This window comes from Bombyx mori, chromosome 9 (assembly GCF_030269925.1).
Source record: "Bombyx mori chromosome 9, ASM3026992v2".
NCBI lineage: Eukaryota > Metazoa > Arthropoda > Insecta > Lepidoptera > Bombycidae > Bombyx > Bombyx mori.
In genome coordinates, this window is record NC_085115.1 from 8,211,705 (window position 1) to 8,228,277 (window position 16,573).

General features: G+C 37.0%; 1 protein-coding gene and 1 long non-coding RNA gene across 4 annotated transcripts in view; one reads left to right on the forward strand and one right to left on the reverse strand.

Annotated features, from left to right (window-relative positions):
* Positions 1–9,099, reverse strand: part of LOC101737337 (glutamate-gated chloride channel) — a 59,830-nt gene extending 50,731 nt beyond the window's left edge. For all 3 annotated transcript variants that reach the window (XR_009973826.1, XR_009973825.1, XM_062670092.1), the window contains exon 1: positions 8,755–9,099. The gene's annotated coding sequence lies outside the window, so the exon portion shown is untranslated. The remainder of the gene's footprint in view (positions 1–8,754) is intronic.
* On the forward strand, positions 905–5,363 carry LOC110384851 (uncharacterized). Its single transcript, XR_002430230.3, has 3 exons — positions 905–1,057; positions 2,763–2,972; positions 3,250–5,363. It is a non-coding gene; the product is annotated as an uncharacterized LOC110384851 (long non-coding RNA).
* Positions 9,100–16,573: the final 7,474 nt, after the last annotated feature.

Sequence of the window (16,573 nt, forward strand, 5' to 3'; positions counted from 1 at the left end):
CCACGGTGTTTTCCGAGCGCTATGACATGTCCTTCTTCAAACGAGGCTTGCGTAGAGTACTTTATGGTAGGCAGCGGCTTGGCTCTGCCCCTGGCATTGCTGACGTCCATGAGCGACGGTGACCACTTATCATCAGGTGGCTCGTCTGCCTACAAAGGCATTAAAAAAATATGAAATTAGCAATGTTTAATATTTGTTATCTATGTTGAAATAATTAAAATAGTTTCTTTTGCAGACGACGGCGGCAGAGTTTCCCGATTAGTCACAACAAAATTAGTTACAAAACCGATCGACCCAAAATGACTTGCCAATCTCCTTTTTATATTATACAATAGACAATGTAATTTATACTTACTGCAACATGTAAATTTAGTTTTTTTTTGTTTGTTTTAGTATTAACTATATCTAAAACATTCTTAAGGCATACATTCAAAGTAGTATAGGTTCCAAAGAAAAAAATCAAAAACCGTTTGGGTTTGTTTGTAGGTATATTGAACTACGGAGGACTGTGAGTTTCGTTAGTAAGCTAGATTCGGAAATCCGTTAATTGCAACATACAGATCTATTGTAATCCACGCAAAATATAGCACAATGGCGTATTCATTTAGTTAAAAATTGTCAATTCCTTTCAAACTTTTGATTTAAACATTCTAAAATTACTTTGAATAGGTAAGTAATTCCAGTACATAACACAAACTTTCTTTAGTGAGATTGCTTGCTGACTGACAATTATTATTCATTAGATCTCGGCGGCGTCCTTTCATCACGGAGCGACTCCGCTCGTTATGCCTTATTCAGACTTTTCTTGTGTAGATTTTAATAAAAGACTGCCCGGGGGTGAGAAAACTTCAATGAAATAGGCATATGCGTGACATTCAAACTGCTTCGTTGTCAAGAACAATTCGAGTTACAATACAAAAATTCAAAGCGATTCATATGTAATTGTCAATTTTCATTTTCAATTCTTCAATATTTCCGGATATCGAAATCTAGATGTTTTCAGGAAAATTTGTGGAAAAGAGATGTTTCCCGTGTTTTATTGTAGACATTCGTTAAGGTACGCTAGTAACTAAATTAAATTACGAGTGATTCGTGTCTTAAGGATGGATGTGTAGTGCGAACATTGTCTCGTTACCTCCAGAACACAGCAGTATCTCGTTACCTCCCTCTCGCGTCAGCCGCATTGGCGGTAGTTTCACGAAATATTCATTACAATATGTGTTACATTACTTACAGTATTTATAAGCACATTGAAAATGTGCATTGCACATTGAAAATTGAACTTTTATCTCTGTCTTTTTAATAGGTGCTCTGTTATAACTAGTATGGTCAGTTTCTTGGTTTAGATTTTTCGAGTATTTATCCTAACTCCCCGAAAATGTTATAAAAGTAAAAGTATAGTCAGGCTTTAAAAGGCGCCTTCCAAATCAATGGAAGCAATTTGTTTCAAATACGTACTATGAACTTGGAGTCTTCTGGAGTTTTGTGTCAGACGAGTGCTCGTGATATCCACAACGAAGCAATTCATCATCGTATAGTAAAAATCACAAGCACAAATTTTATAAGTTTTCGTAATTACCTAATCTAAGTATATTAAAAACTTATTTGTTTGATAAATGTTACTTTAAAAACAAAATAAAGTCCCTTGGGCTGAAAAAAAAAAACAGAATAATCATTCATTTTTCGAAGGTGTATATCATATAGAAAACAAAATGTGAAAACAGAAAGCCTATTCGTACAACTTTTTATACGAAGCAACGCAATAAACGGCAAATATGTACCCGCAGCTCAGAAACAGTACATGTTTACCAAAAGAGGAAGACGATTTACACAAATTCACTATTCGCCTGAAACTTTCTCGATATATTTTTCTTATTTAACTACTTTGTTTACTTGTATATTTGTTAATGCTCCAAAGAAATTGAAGACAGTCCAGTCACAGGAAAACTCGGCTTTAGAGAAACAATTGAAATAAATTACTTTAAAGTATTCTAAAAATATTTGCTATAACATTGCGTACTTATATTATTATAAACGCAACAAAAAAATATCTTAGTTCTTTTTGGAAAGACAAAAGTTGGGAGGTAGATTAACTGCTATTTTAATGATTAGACTTTATCTATACTAATATTATAAAGCTGAAGAGTTTGTTTGTTTGAACGCGCTAATCTCAGGAACTACTGATCCGATTTGAAAAATTCTTTCAGTGTTAGATAGCCCATTTATCGAGAAAGGCTATAGACTATATAACATAACACGCTAAGACCAATGCAAGCGGAGCACCAATAAAGAATGTTTCAAAATCGGTTTTTTTTCCCTTTTGAGAGCATCCACTGCGCGCGCTGCGGAAACAGTTAAAGTTTCGCTAAAGTAATGTATGAGAGAATTGTTCCCCTTTAAAAGATCTAAAAAAAAGTCTGCGACAGCATATGTCTGTATATGAAGGTTGGGTGGTAAGAGGCGGGTAAAATTTAGGTTATGCCAAAGTAACTATTCCACGCGGACGAAGTCGCGGGCAAAAGCTAGTTAAATAAATAAAGATGTACGCAAATCAGACATGGCCATCGGGCTCCAAAATTTTGGTAAACCAGAGACGAATACACACACCTATATACGTTCAAATGTGTACAATATAATGAAAACCCACATAAAGAGTGAAAATACCTGTTATTTATACGAATGTAGGTTCGAAGCCGAACCTACCATGAAGAAAGAACATGTGCATAGAGAGAACATCATGGTATCGCTCTTGCTTATTCCAGCATGGTGACGTCATCGAGTATTAAGAGCATCCTTTTATTACGAGTATATCGTATTCCCTACACCGACACGTTTTCTGTAAATAATTTCTGAAGGGAAGGGAACCTGAATATTATATTATATTTTGAAGGAATTGATGAAGGGACGTTCTTCCACCGAACGAGTGAAATTCTTCGGTAGACCGACGGTACGAATTTTATAGTTCGGAACAGGTATATAAGCAAACATATCTTAAAAATGTAGTTAGGGAGATTCAGCACCTGTAAAAATCTTAGGTTGTATGATAGCTAGCTACAATGTCCATTATAGATATAATATAAAAAAAGTATCTAAGAGAACTCCGACAACAATGGTCAACATCCTTATTTGAACTTATAGCTTTCTTGGAGCTTAGCTATGCTTCGTAATTAAATTAGAATGACCTTTCTATGTTAATTAAGTAAGATGATGTTGTTTTGAACGAAATTATTATTAAAATATTATCTCCAGCGCTGACTCAGGACAATGGCACATTTGGAAGAAAAACATCAGCAAAGTTATGACAGAAAGCAACAGTAAAGATCCTCAATTATCTCGCAAAAGCTTTTGGCGCTAAGCTCAGTCGGAAAAAACATTTTCGACTAAAAGTCCTGTCTCGGATAAAATACGACGATGCGGAATGAAAATATCTGGGCTAGACGTAAATGTGTAACCACGCCCCGCGTGGTGAATTAATCGATTTGGTAAAGGTTCTATGTATAACTGATTAATTTAACATTTGAATGGTACGTAAAAATTTTGAGCTCTTTTCACATGAATTATACTTTTAATTTTGCCTTGCAGTAATGAACCTTCACATTTGTCAGAGTATTTAGTGTTTTGATTTAATTTTTTTCGACACTTTTCTTTATCCCTTTCTATTTTAGTACTTTAAATATTTTTATTTAATTATTAAGAAAGTCAAGTTAGTATATTTATTCATCAAAACACGTCATTTTCGTAGGTATTTATGGCGACACTATGATATGTTCCGAATAAACTTATTTGCGCCTAATCAACTTAAGAATTGTTCTTTAACCTATGGTTTATATATAGTATTATCAGTATTTGGTACTGTGCTAAATGCAAAATTAATCACATGAATGAATGAAATAACATGTGCTAAATGACATGAGATCGAACAATGTTTGTTTAAAATTTATTTTATAACTAGTTGCTCTTTTTAATACGCTTTTATTAGCTCCAGACGTATGTATGTTGTAACGGAATCTTTGAACATGATTTTGAATCCCTTCAAAACGTCGGATTAACTCGAAATTTGGTATACTTATTAAGGATCGACGACAATCGATTAATAAAAATAAAAAATTTAAACATTGAAATTCAACTAAAAAATAAAAAATAAATAATAGTTTAAATAAACTAACAAAATACGTTTTTATAAACTCGTTGGTATGTGGATTCTATATATTTTCAGAAAAAAAAAACCTTTAAATGCGCAAGAGAAAGAAATTCAATTCTAAATATAATACTTTTCAATTCGCCATTTTTTTTATTTCCAATATTATTTAAGGATATTTTGAAAACAATAAGCGTATGTATTCACAGAGCAACTAGCAGCTATTTTTAGCAAACACATAACATAGAGCTATTAGCTTAACACATATTTCCATTTGTCCTGGTTCTCACCGGCTATATGTTGACTTTATAAAACAACAAAGGCGAGCCAATTATCATTTCTGTGAACAGCGGTTTTTGTCTTAAATAATAAAGTGAATTGTTTGCTTTGAGATCAACCTTAAATGACAATAATACAGCGTTCTCACTTGTCGTTTCAGTGTTCAAAATTGAGAAGCGCTTTTCAATAGCGATCTGGAATGACTTTTGGCGTTCATGTAGAAAATTGCATCTCATGATAATAATAAAAAGAACAAGTAGCACAGGGTTATCTGGTCCCAAACTAAAATTTCCTGTACTATGGGAACCAGAGATTGATGCACAAAACAAATTACAATCATTACAGTAGAAATTGGCTAAATCGTACAAGTAGTACCTAGATCTAATCTGGATTGCAATCTAAATGGTATATGCACTCAGTAAACCAGTATTAATGTACATAACTTTGCTTATTAACAAAATTACAAATAAAAATAAAATTACGAGATCCAGGAAAAAAATCAAAAAAAATGGTATCCACATAAGTAGACAACAATACAACCAACACAAACATTATATTGATGAAATTAATTATATATAAGTAGATATAAAATACCCAGAGATAGAAAAAAACACGTTTGTCTCTCGTTTGTCCGGTGCGAGAATCAATCCTTTTTACGACCTTTGGCCCAGTAGTTGGGGGGCTGGCTATTATGGTATCTAGTCAACCAATTCACCGAAAATTTGGATTGGGTGTGACTTTGACGCCGCTATTACATAAAAGTGTGATTTTTGAATTTCTGTTTAAAAGAATAAATTCTGTTTTTATTATTATTGATTTTATAGCTAGATAGCCCATAATAGTTTCACTCACTTAATTAAAGAATATATGTAAAGTGTATGTGTATTTTTAAATAGATATCTTATATATTTTATAATAGCAAAATAAAAAATTATAAAAATGTAAATATTTCGTTAATTTTGGTTAAGTTAGAGAGCCTTAAATACTTGGAATTATCCAAATTTCGATTTAAAGCTAAAATTTATTTCAGATTCAGACGTAGGATTGCTTCGCGATAGAACTAAGTAATTTATTATATAATGACCATAATCGATGACGATTCACAATATACCAATCAAAGTAGTTGGCATACATTTTGTACGGTAAATATGTAGTTATTCAATTAAAAACACACATCGGTCCCAGAATCAAACCCAGGAATAGCAGAGTCGCATTACTATAGAATCCCTAACTATATTAGATTAATAATGCATCTCAAAGTATTTAAAATACGAAGCAAAACGACAGCTTTTAAAATAGCTAAAATGGTATTTATAAAGCAGACTTATGAAAGTGGTCAGAGTGTAGATGACCTAGTGGTGTCTAAAATTAACGCGTTTTTTCTACACTGATGACCGATGAGCAATACGTGTTCACCTTGTTCATGAATACTGTATTATTTGTATGGGAGCAAGGTTTTTTTTTCTTATTGTAATTATGTGCGTACGAACTCACTATCCACCTGGTATAAAGTTGTTACCCGAGTGTATATACATCACTACGTGAATGGGTCCATCCACCTTGAGATGTGAGATGCGCGTCTCAATTGTATAAAATAGCAGTTGTCCCACTCGAGGTTAGATAACTTTAATATAGAAAATGGTTAACGCCTAACTATTAATAGGTACCTGGAATCGTCTTATCGTGAAAATGAAAACCCAAGTCAAACTGCCAGATCTCAATTTACTATTTAGTTTGTTTTGTGTGAAATGAAACGTCTAGATTTTTTTAAATAGAAAAATTACTGTATTTACGAGTAGGAAAAAATTCAAATGTCGACGTTTAAAGAGATAGGAGTACTGGAAATGATATAATGACAATAGAAAACGCGTGTTTAAGCGGTAAATACAATCTTAAATTATGTCTGTGATTCGACAAAACCTAAGAGATTACTACATTTAATGTCTTAACTTCTAAGCTACAACTACATAAATGTAATACTAGAAATATACAACATAACATTGTTATATGTATTTATTTATGCTTTGCTCAGTAGAGCAAATTTTGATGATAATTGTAGCCGAGTATTCGGATTAACCAATTCAGGTGTAAGAATTCTTCGTAAAGGACTTGTATAGAACTCGGACTGATAGACAAGTAAGTAGCTTAACTGTCATCGTCGCTTGTGCTTTTAACGACGCAAGCCCGTTGCTGGCAGGCTTACTACAGTGAACTTTTATGAATACTTTCCATTCTGACTAAAAAGTTTTTAGATAAACCTTTTAAAAATGAAACACTGGCTGGCGGAAAATCTGGATATTACAAAATTAAAGTTCCCTCCAGATCTTTAAAAGCTACGTAAAATACACATACGGTACTGAAGCAAAATAAATACTTTAATCGCAATTGAAACCAAAAGTAAATTAATATTTTTTTAACCTAGTAATTCTGGTCAGGATTCTAGGCCAAAGTAATAAACTTATTATAGGTCCATCGATCTTAAGTACATGTGCAGATATTGAAGTTAATTGGATGTCTTGAAGTTGCGAAAATTACATTGGAAGATTTTGTTATATAGAGAGATAGGTCTATTAAAAACTTTTTAATAAAATAAGATAGATTTATCTCGCCAAAAAATGTTGGATTGAGAGCAGATTTTGTACGATTTTTAACGTCAACTAACATCGGAACAATCAATTAATATTTATAGAATGACATTCAAAGGTGGAGCACCTTCAAAGTCGACTTATTTTTGGTCTGAACGCGGCCAAGTAACTTTGCAGAACAAAGAAATAGCACCCGTACAATTTCATGGGTAAATCCGTAGCTACAGTTTCGTGTCGGCACCATGAAATCTTTGAAGCGGCTTCGTTTCAATACGTAGCTGTCTTTATGGGAGTGATAAAATTATGCATTCTGTTTGAAAATGCACCAAACCCTACATACCAGTTATCTCAGATTTGAAATAATGTTTTTATTACTTACTATTAAAGAAAGAGAAGAATATCAATGCTGCATGGTATGCTAGCAAATCATAAACTTTGATAACAGCCATGGCCATCACGATTTCTTAGAAATTTTTCTTTTACGAACTTCAGGCAATTAACAGGATTAATTGTAAATTATGTCAAGTTTGAGGAATATCGGTTGCCATTTTCATTAAATATATTAACTTAAGTATATAATATATGACACACTTTTAAGTTTTAACAGAATCTAACTTAGCAGTTCATCGTAAAGTAAATTGTAAACTAGAAAAAATTCATTTGTAAATTGGAATATGAATAAAATCGTCGCGAGTTTAGACTGTTTTTCATCCACGCCTGTTAAAAGTTTAAGAATGGACAAAATTTTCAAACTATATTGTTTATAGGTATGAATTTGAAGTTCAATATTCTTTACAGGTATTCGAAGGAGTCATAAGCTGCTTTAATCATCATAAAATTGGGTAGGCATTCGGGCTGTGAGGTTGTTGCTATGTTTTTCGATAGTCCGTTCATGTTTTATGACTGGTAATCCCCATTAAAATAGGGACCTCGTATAAAACGATACCGATGACATGTTTTTAGCAAAATTAAATATAAATATACTCAGGTAATTGACATAAAGTAGTTTAATAGAATGTTAAGCTACTAAATAAAATGTTAACTGTAAATTACATGCTTCATTACGATTAACCCTAAACAAACTAAAATACGTTCTGGTTGGATATAATATCTGAGAACAAAACATTATAATGTGTACTTGTAAAGGGACCAAAACACGAAATCAGTATTGATGTGCCAAATATATAATATAGTTATGTTAAGTATAATATAGATAGTTTTCATTGATAATATAGGTTAGTCAGATATGCTTTTGTTGTTCATAAGTCAAGCTAAATAGGAGACGATTCGTCTGACCTACATTCATAAGGATCATAGGCGTCATAGTTTGGCTCTTTCCCAAATTTGGAAATAAAATTACTCTTGAAGCCTTGTTTTGCCAGCCATACTTTCGTAGAATGACTTAAGTTCGTAGCACGGTCGTAGTTGCCGTAACTGTTCAATCGCGGATATTTTAGCTCGACCCATTGTGTGGAATTATTGAGTTGATGATGATTTGAAATTTGTATATTTTATAATATGATATATATCAGAGAAGAAAGCTGGAAATTATATAATCAGTCTGGTTTATTAAGTACTACGTAACGGTAAAATTAATCAATAGGTCTGGGTGAAATTAATTACAAATTATCTATGTATTACAGAACTCTTTGTGCCAATTGTGAAGAAATTAATCGTAAATATTCTATAGTTTGTGAAAATAGTAATTTCGATGGCGCTGCAATTAATTATAATGTATTTAAATTATCTTACCTTCAGCACTCACACTGCAATATCGATTGCTACTACCAGCGCTGTCCACCAGTCAGCAAAGTAAATCAAAGAAAAAAAAAAACACAAAAAAACATTAAACGTTCACACTACTCAATTATTGCGAACCGGCAAAGGCCACAACGGTCCATTTTCACAAATAAAATTCGAAATCTGTATGAATTAAAAATAAGTGGTAGATGAAATGTTCCAATAAAAAAAAAATTCGAATTTACAACAATTTCTTGAGAAATATGATAGAGCGCGCACCGCGGAAAAGTTACGTCGCTTTACGTTTTCCCATCCCGTAGGCGCGCAACGGGCGAAACTTTTGAGCGTAGCGTCAGAAGGCGAGTGTGCTTTTGTTACGCAATTCACTGCGGCGCGAGTCCACCAGGGGGCAGCGCGCCTCCTAGTGGCGCAGTGGCGGGCATGCGCATTATAGACGGACACTCGCCGCGTCGCGCTACCGGCTACTGCCAATCAACACACCGTCATAAATCTTCGCTTACAACTCACCATTCATTGTTCTTCACAGATATATTTATTGGTGGTCAATTTCAGTTAAATGATAACATTCGGGGTTGATATCCATCATTAAGCACGAGATATTCTGAATAAAATAACGTACCATTACGAAACTTACAGTTTGGTTTAGGTATTTATAGAATCAAATGGTTAGTCGATACAAGGACGAAGGCTGAGGCCGAGGTTCTAACAAAGACCTCGCGCGAATTAACTATAAAAGTAGTCTATTGTACCTTGCTTATATTTTTGTGTTTTCGTTAAATAACCTTTTAAAGATAATATGTATTGAAAACTTTGTGTCGTCTAATTTTAAAACGGGTATTTAATTTTTTTAAGAGCGAAGCTTTATTCCATTTAGTGATAATGAGATTTTACACATTAGCAAGGCTTTTCTACCGTGATCGACATTTCTCTAGTCATATTAGTGTTTTGAAAAATTGTAATTATGAAATTTTGGGGAGCTATTTTTAAAATAATAATTTATTTCAATCCATTTTTTCTTTTCATATTTTCATCCGGAAGCTCTGCTATTTGGGCGTTCGCCAAAATTGCTTAGACGAATTTATGTCAACCCAGTTATCAAACACTTGAAAAGAGAATGTCGATCGGTTTGTCAATAGTTTCGTCTCCAACCGACTTATCGACACGCAGCGAATGGATCGGAAGATGTCCAACAGGCTGGACGCTTTTGATTGCGCAATTGTATCGCTTTTCTTTATGGAGGGTGTTCTCCTAGCAACTTCGTTTTTTTAGTAACTACCTATGTTGATGTGTGAAGGGTAAGCGCAAGAAACTGATGAGGTGAGCCGAAGAAGATTCCGGTTAGAATTCGGACATTCACCCGGTCTATAATAGACCAAAGGGATCGATGATAACAATATTATGTGAATATTTATAGCATGCTCTGGCGATTGAATGCAGCAGAGATGCGAATGTTGCGATGGATGTGTGAAGTAATGAGAATGGATAGAATACGGAATGAAAGTGGCACCTGTGATAGAGAAGCTGAGAAGTGCGCCTTTGGGATGGTATGGACATGTGATGAGATGAAATGAAAATGAGGTTGGTAAGAGAATGTTAACCATGAATGTGGAAGGACATAGAGGAAGAGGTAGACCTAAGAAGGAATGGACGGATTGCGCGAAAGACGATATGGGTAAGAAGGGAGTGAGCGAAGAAATGGTGTATGATAGAAGAGTATAGAAGGAGAAAACATGTTGCGCCGACCCCAGGTGACTGGGAGTAGGGCAGGTTAATGATGATGATGCTCTGTGGATGATTGACTATACGTCTGATAAGCGTGAATTTGGACGCCAAAAACATTATGACAATAGTTTGGCGCCAAACTCATACAACAAAATGCAGTGTCATGTACATTTCGGCATGATTCCCGGTCTTTAGATTTCGTCAATTTTACGTTTGTTAGCCGATTTTATTTTTTGTTAAGTCAGTGATTGAAAGGGGTATTACTCTTACCTCTGGGCTGAGACTCCCTATTAACAACTGCCTTTATTTGACACCAAAAAACGATGAGCCGTTGAAATCGTATCCCAACATAATGAATGGTTTCGAAATGGTTAGCATACTGTGCGCTTTACCATTTAGTTCATGGCACGTGTTCCTTCAAATTAATGAAGATAAAACCGATATCCTACATTTGATCGCCAAACTCTTCGCAAGCACTTCGTTAGAAAAAGAAGAAAGAGATAAACTATCGGAATTGATAACAGAAAGGGTGCGTGAAAGGGTGTCTTTCATGATTGTAACATATATTTATCTGACATAATATGGTTTAAGCTACATTCCACATAATACGCGACATTTCTTTTTGTATTTAAAAGTTTTATTTGGTATTAGCATGAACAATTTGTTGTTTTTAATTAATTTCAATTAGGTTGACCCCAATCAAATAGCTGAAGAACTTTTTTTGCTATGATATTTTTCCAAATTTTAACTTGTAAGTTGGCTCTTCTCTGACGTTGCAAAAACCAAACAGCCTTTCACCCCTCGATATGTTTTTTGTCACTAAGCAAATATTGAGAGTTCAGTTGCGAAATTATATGCATCTACTAGGTATGTAGCACTGAACGTGCATACTATTGTTATGTTAATATTAATAGAGAATTTTCAAAAGTTTTTGTGACTATATAGGTATTGTCTTTATTTAGGTATAATATCTAGTAATACTACATACCATACCGGTAATGATATGGTAATGAAATACATAATCGAATACCCGCAGTTTTTTGTATATTATAATCAAATATAATGAACTATACTATATAAATACATATTTAATTTTTTAACTATACGTATATACTGGTACATAGTAAGACTAAAAGTCCAACTGCCGGGGCTTTTGTGAGTTTTTTGTGGGTTCTGTAAGTCGGTGTTCCGGGCTGTTTGCGAAGAGGATATGGAAATGATGTTAACACTGAATTGGATAAGATTTTAATAGAAAGCGACACAATTAACTAAAATAAACAAAATGAGTTACGAAAAGTACCGAAAGGTAACAATAAAGGTTAACAATATTTTGCCGGTCGTCTTCGCGCGCGCCGAGGCGCGTGTTTTTTTTATTACTTGGGTAGGTGGACGTGCTCACAGCGCACCTGGTGCTAAGTGGTTACTGGAGCCCATAGACATCTACAACGTAAATGCGCCACCCACCTTGATACGTGTTCCCCGGCTCAGAGAGTTCTGTCTCAGCGGGGTGTAAGGCGACGGCGGAGGCGGTATCGCACGTTCGGATATTTGGTTCCGTTATAATTTTGATTTAAAATACGATACTTTTTTGTCCGACCTATTAATATTATTTTAGGTTTAAAATTAAAAAAGTTGAAATTTTTAAATAGAATTCTTTCTTATGCATTTGGCTAATTTTGTCATGTGACGAAATTACGTAGGTAATGAATTTACGATAGAATGCCAAGTTTTATTTTATTTTTACAGTCTTTTGTATCAATGTGTACGATGTCATAAAATAGACTTTTAGTTTTATATGATGTCAACACCCATGGGCGTAATGAAAATAGCATAAGGCTTTTGAAATATTCATTAATATTGATTATTGGGTCCTGGAAAAATATTTGAATACCTAATAATTATTGAAACAAATAATTTTCACAATGACAGGGTAAACCGACAGTTTCGTTCCGACTGACTGACTCATTGGGCCGACTCTTTTTTTTTCTTCTTACCGATGCTGATAACCTATAGAGGCTGTTTCAGCTTCTTCTTGACATGTAGGTGAGCTCACGGGGCTCAAACCGGAGTGTTGCTAACACTGGCAAGAGCAGTGCTTTGCAGAATCTACCACCGGATCGGAAACGCGACTCAGTGAGAAGATTCGGCGAGAAACTCAGTGGGTTGTGTCTATGGGTTAATTTAGTCGTCGAGCTCTTCGTCGCAAGCGATGGGTTTGGCGAGGACGGTGACCGGTGCTTGAGGTACTTAAAAGCACCGATGGGGAGGATCCGTAATGACGTAATTAGGGTGACGTCGACTGTTTACCATTCGGTCCACAGAATCGGGTATATGGAGCCTACTCTGTCCACGTACCGCCACTTTATACTTTGGCGTTACGGTGTTTACTCTACATTTTTCTGATATTTATCAAAACAACATTTTATCATCTATCATCTATCTATATATGTAAAAATCAATTGCTGTTCGTTAGTCTCGTTAAAACTCGAGAATGGCTGGACCGATATGGCTAATTTTGGTCTTGAATTATTTGTGGGAGTCTAGAGAAGGTTTAAAAGGTAGATAAATATGAAAACGCTCGGAATGAAATAAAAATAACAATTTTGTTTTTCTTTTGATGTGTCCCCCGTCGGATTCCTTTTGTTTGTTTTAAGTTTATTTTATACAAAAGTTTAAGTATTTTATTTATCCATTGAGGCACTACGAAGTCTGCCGGGTCAGCTAGTTTATAATAATAATTAAAACAATGTCTTCATATTACTAAAGTCGTTATCCACGACAAATATAAATATTAGAGCGAATGCCGATAAAAATAATAATTAAAGCAGTATTTTTTTATAAGAAAATAAACTATTAAAATTAACAATATTTTTAAAAACACAGGTGTTAGAGATTCAGATCCGAAACCAAACGAAATTATATGTATCTATGTATAATAGGTATATCACCGCAACGAGATCGGAAAACAGTGTTCATTTGCCAAAGTTATCTGAGCCCCTACACGTTCGGTGAATCTAGTTTATCCCCTCGAGGCTACTAGCCAATATAGGTAGGCAAAAAAAAGAGTGATTGCACACTACCGTTTGAGAAAATTAGTTATTTTATCTAGGTACGATGTGACCGTTTTCAAAGCTGAAACGTAGTTCCGTGAACGGAAAACATTCACAAAAACAATCCAATGACTAAAGTAATAAATAAATACTTATTGTTTCAATAGGTTTAAATTTTAAAACCACCCAATATAAATTGGAGGCAGGTAGACCCCTTGCATCGTATAAAACCGTATATGCGTTGTCATGAATTAAAACACAAGAAGTCTGGAGTATTTGTATCAAGCGATGTAAGTATGCCGTCTATAAGACTCGCCTGGCTGCGGCAGCCAGACGAATATATGGCGTTGTATGGGAGCCCGTGCACATAAGCAGCCCGGAAGTCTTGGCTGCGGCAGCCAATACAACGGGCCTGTTACACCAGCTCATTGGCTGTGCGTAGCCAGAGCGAGTGTTGGCAAATGTATGTGGCTGCTGTTAGTCCCCGCACACTTGCGGCTTTATTTATTTTTTTAATTGCTTAGATGTTTGGATGAGCTCATAGCCCATCAGCTGTTAAGTGGTTACTGGAGCCCATAGACATTTACAACGTAAATGCGCCACTAACCTTGAGATTCTTGAAGTTCTAAGGTCTCAGTATAGTTAGCTAATGCCCGGACTCTATCCCGTCTCCTCAGGATACCGCTGAAGCCATAGACATCTTAACGTCACACATCACCTCGACATTAGATAGGTCATCGAAACAAGTTGTAGCGGAGGACTTCCTTCACCGCTTCAAATTGTCCGACGATATTAGGGAACTCCTTAGAGCTAAGAACGCCTCGATACGCGCCTACGACAGATATCCTACCGCAGAAAATCGTATTCGAATGCGTGCCCTACAACGCGACGTAAAGTCTCGCATCGCCGAAGTCCGAGATGCCAGATGGTCTGATTTCTTAGAAGGACTCGCGCCCTCCCAAAGGTCTTACTACCGCTTAGCTCGTACTCTCAAATCGGATACGGTAGTAACTATGCCCCCCCTCGTAGGCCCCTCAGGCCGACTCGCGGCGTTCGATGATGACGAAAAAGCAGAGCTGCTGGCCGATACATTGCAAACCCAGTGCACGCCCAGCACTCAATCCGTGGACCCTGTTCATGTAGAATTAGTAGACAGTGAGGTAGAACGCAGAAACTCCTTGCCACCATCGGATGCGTTACTACCCGTCACCCCGATAGAAGTTAAAGACTTGATCAAAGACCTACGTCCTCGCAAGACTCCCGGTTCCGACGGTATATCTAACCGCGTTATTAAACTTCTACCCGTCCAACTCATCGTGATGTTGGCATCTATTTTCAATGCCGCTATGGCGAACTGTATCTTTCCCGCGGTGTGGAAAGAAGCGGACGTTATCGGCATACATAAACCCGGTAAACCAAAAAATCATCCGACGAGCTACCGCCCGATTAGCCTCCTCATGTCTCTAGGCAAACTGTATGAGCGTCTGCTCTACAAACGCCTCAGAGACTTCGTCTCATCCAAGGGCATTCTCATCGATGAACAATTCGGATTCCGTACAAATCACTCATGCGTTCAACAGGTGCACCGCCTCACGGAGCACATTCTTGTGGGGCTTAATCGAACAAAACCGTTATACACGAGAGCTCTCTTCTTCGACGTCGCAAAAGCGTTCGACAAAGTCTGGCACAACGGTTTGATTTTCAAACTATTCAACATGGGCGTGCCGGATAGTCTCGTGCTCATCATACGGGACTTCTTGTCGAACCGCTCTTTTCGATATCGAGTCGAGGGAACCCGCTCCTCCCCACGACCTCTCACAGCTGGAGTCCCGCAAGGCTCTGTCCTCTCACCCCTCCTATTTAGCTTATTCGTCAACGATATTCCCCGGTCGCCGCCGACCCATTTAGCTTTATTCGCCGATGACACGACTGTTTACTATTCTAGTAGAAATAAGTCCCTAATCGTGAAGAAGCTTCAGAGCGCAGCCCTAGCCCTAGGACAGTGGTTCCGAAAATGGCGCATAGACATCAACCCAGCGAAAAGTACTGCGGTGCTATTTCAGAGGGGAAGCTCCACACGGATTTCCTCCCGGATTAGGAGGAGGAATCTCACACCCCCGATTACTCTCTTTAGACAACCCATACCCTGGGCCAGGAAGGTCAAGTACCTGGGCGTTACCCTGGATGCATCGATGACATTCCGCCCGCATATAAAATCAGTCCGTGACCGTGCCGCGTTTATTCTCGGTAAACTCTACCCCATGATCTGTAAGCGGAGTAAAATGTCCCTTCGGAACAAGGTGACACTTTACAAAACTTGCATAAGGCCCGTCATGACTTACGCGAGTGTGGTGTTCGCTCACGCGGCCCGCACACACATAGACACCCTCCAATCCCTACAATCCCGCTTTTGCAGGTTAGCTGTCGGGGCTCCGTGGTTCGTGAGGAACGTTGACCTACACGACGACCTGGGCCTCGAATCAATTCGGAAATACATGAAGTCAGCGTCGGAACGATACTTCGATAAGGCTATGCGTCATGATAATCGCCTTATCGTTGCCGCCGCTGACTACTCCCCGAATCCTGATCATGCAGGAGCCAGTCACCGTCGACGCCCTAGACACGTCCTTACGGATCCATCAGATCCAATAACCTTTGCATTAGATGCCTTCAGCTCTAATACTAGGGGCAGGCTTAGGGACCCCGGTAACCGTACTCGTCGAACTCGACAAAGAGGTCGACGTGCAACCTAACCCATGCATCAGCCCGCTGAGTTTCTCGCCGGATCTTCTCAGCGGGTCGCGATTCCGATCCGGTAGTAGATTCATTCGCGAAACAATTGCTCTTGAGTTGTTAGGTCTCCTTCGGAGGCGCTCGGGCAGTTGTTAGCAAATCCCACCCCTCTTGGCTGAGCCTTTGCTCGCCCACCTGTCCTGGTGAAACTGGAAAGGCCTTCGGGCCACCAGTAAAGTTTCAATCATAAAAAAGTTAGCTAATGCATATTCGTTTTGCCGAATGCCAGCTATATGACACAGCAT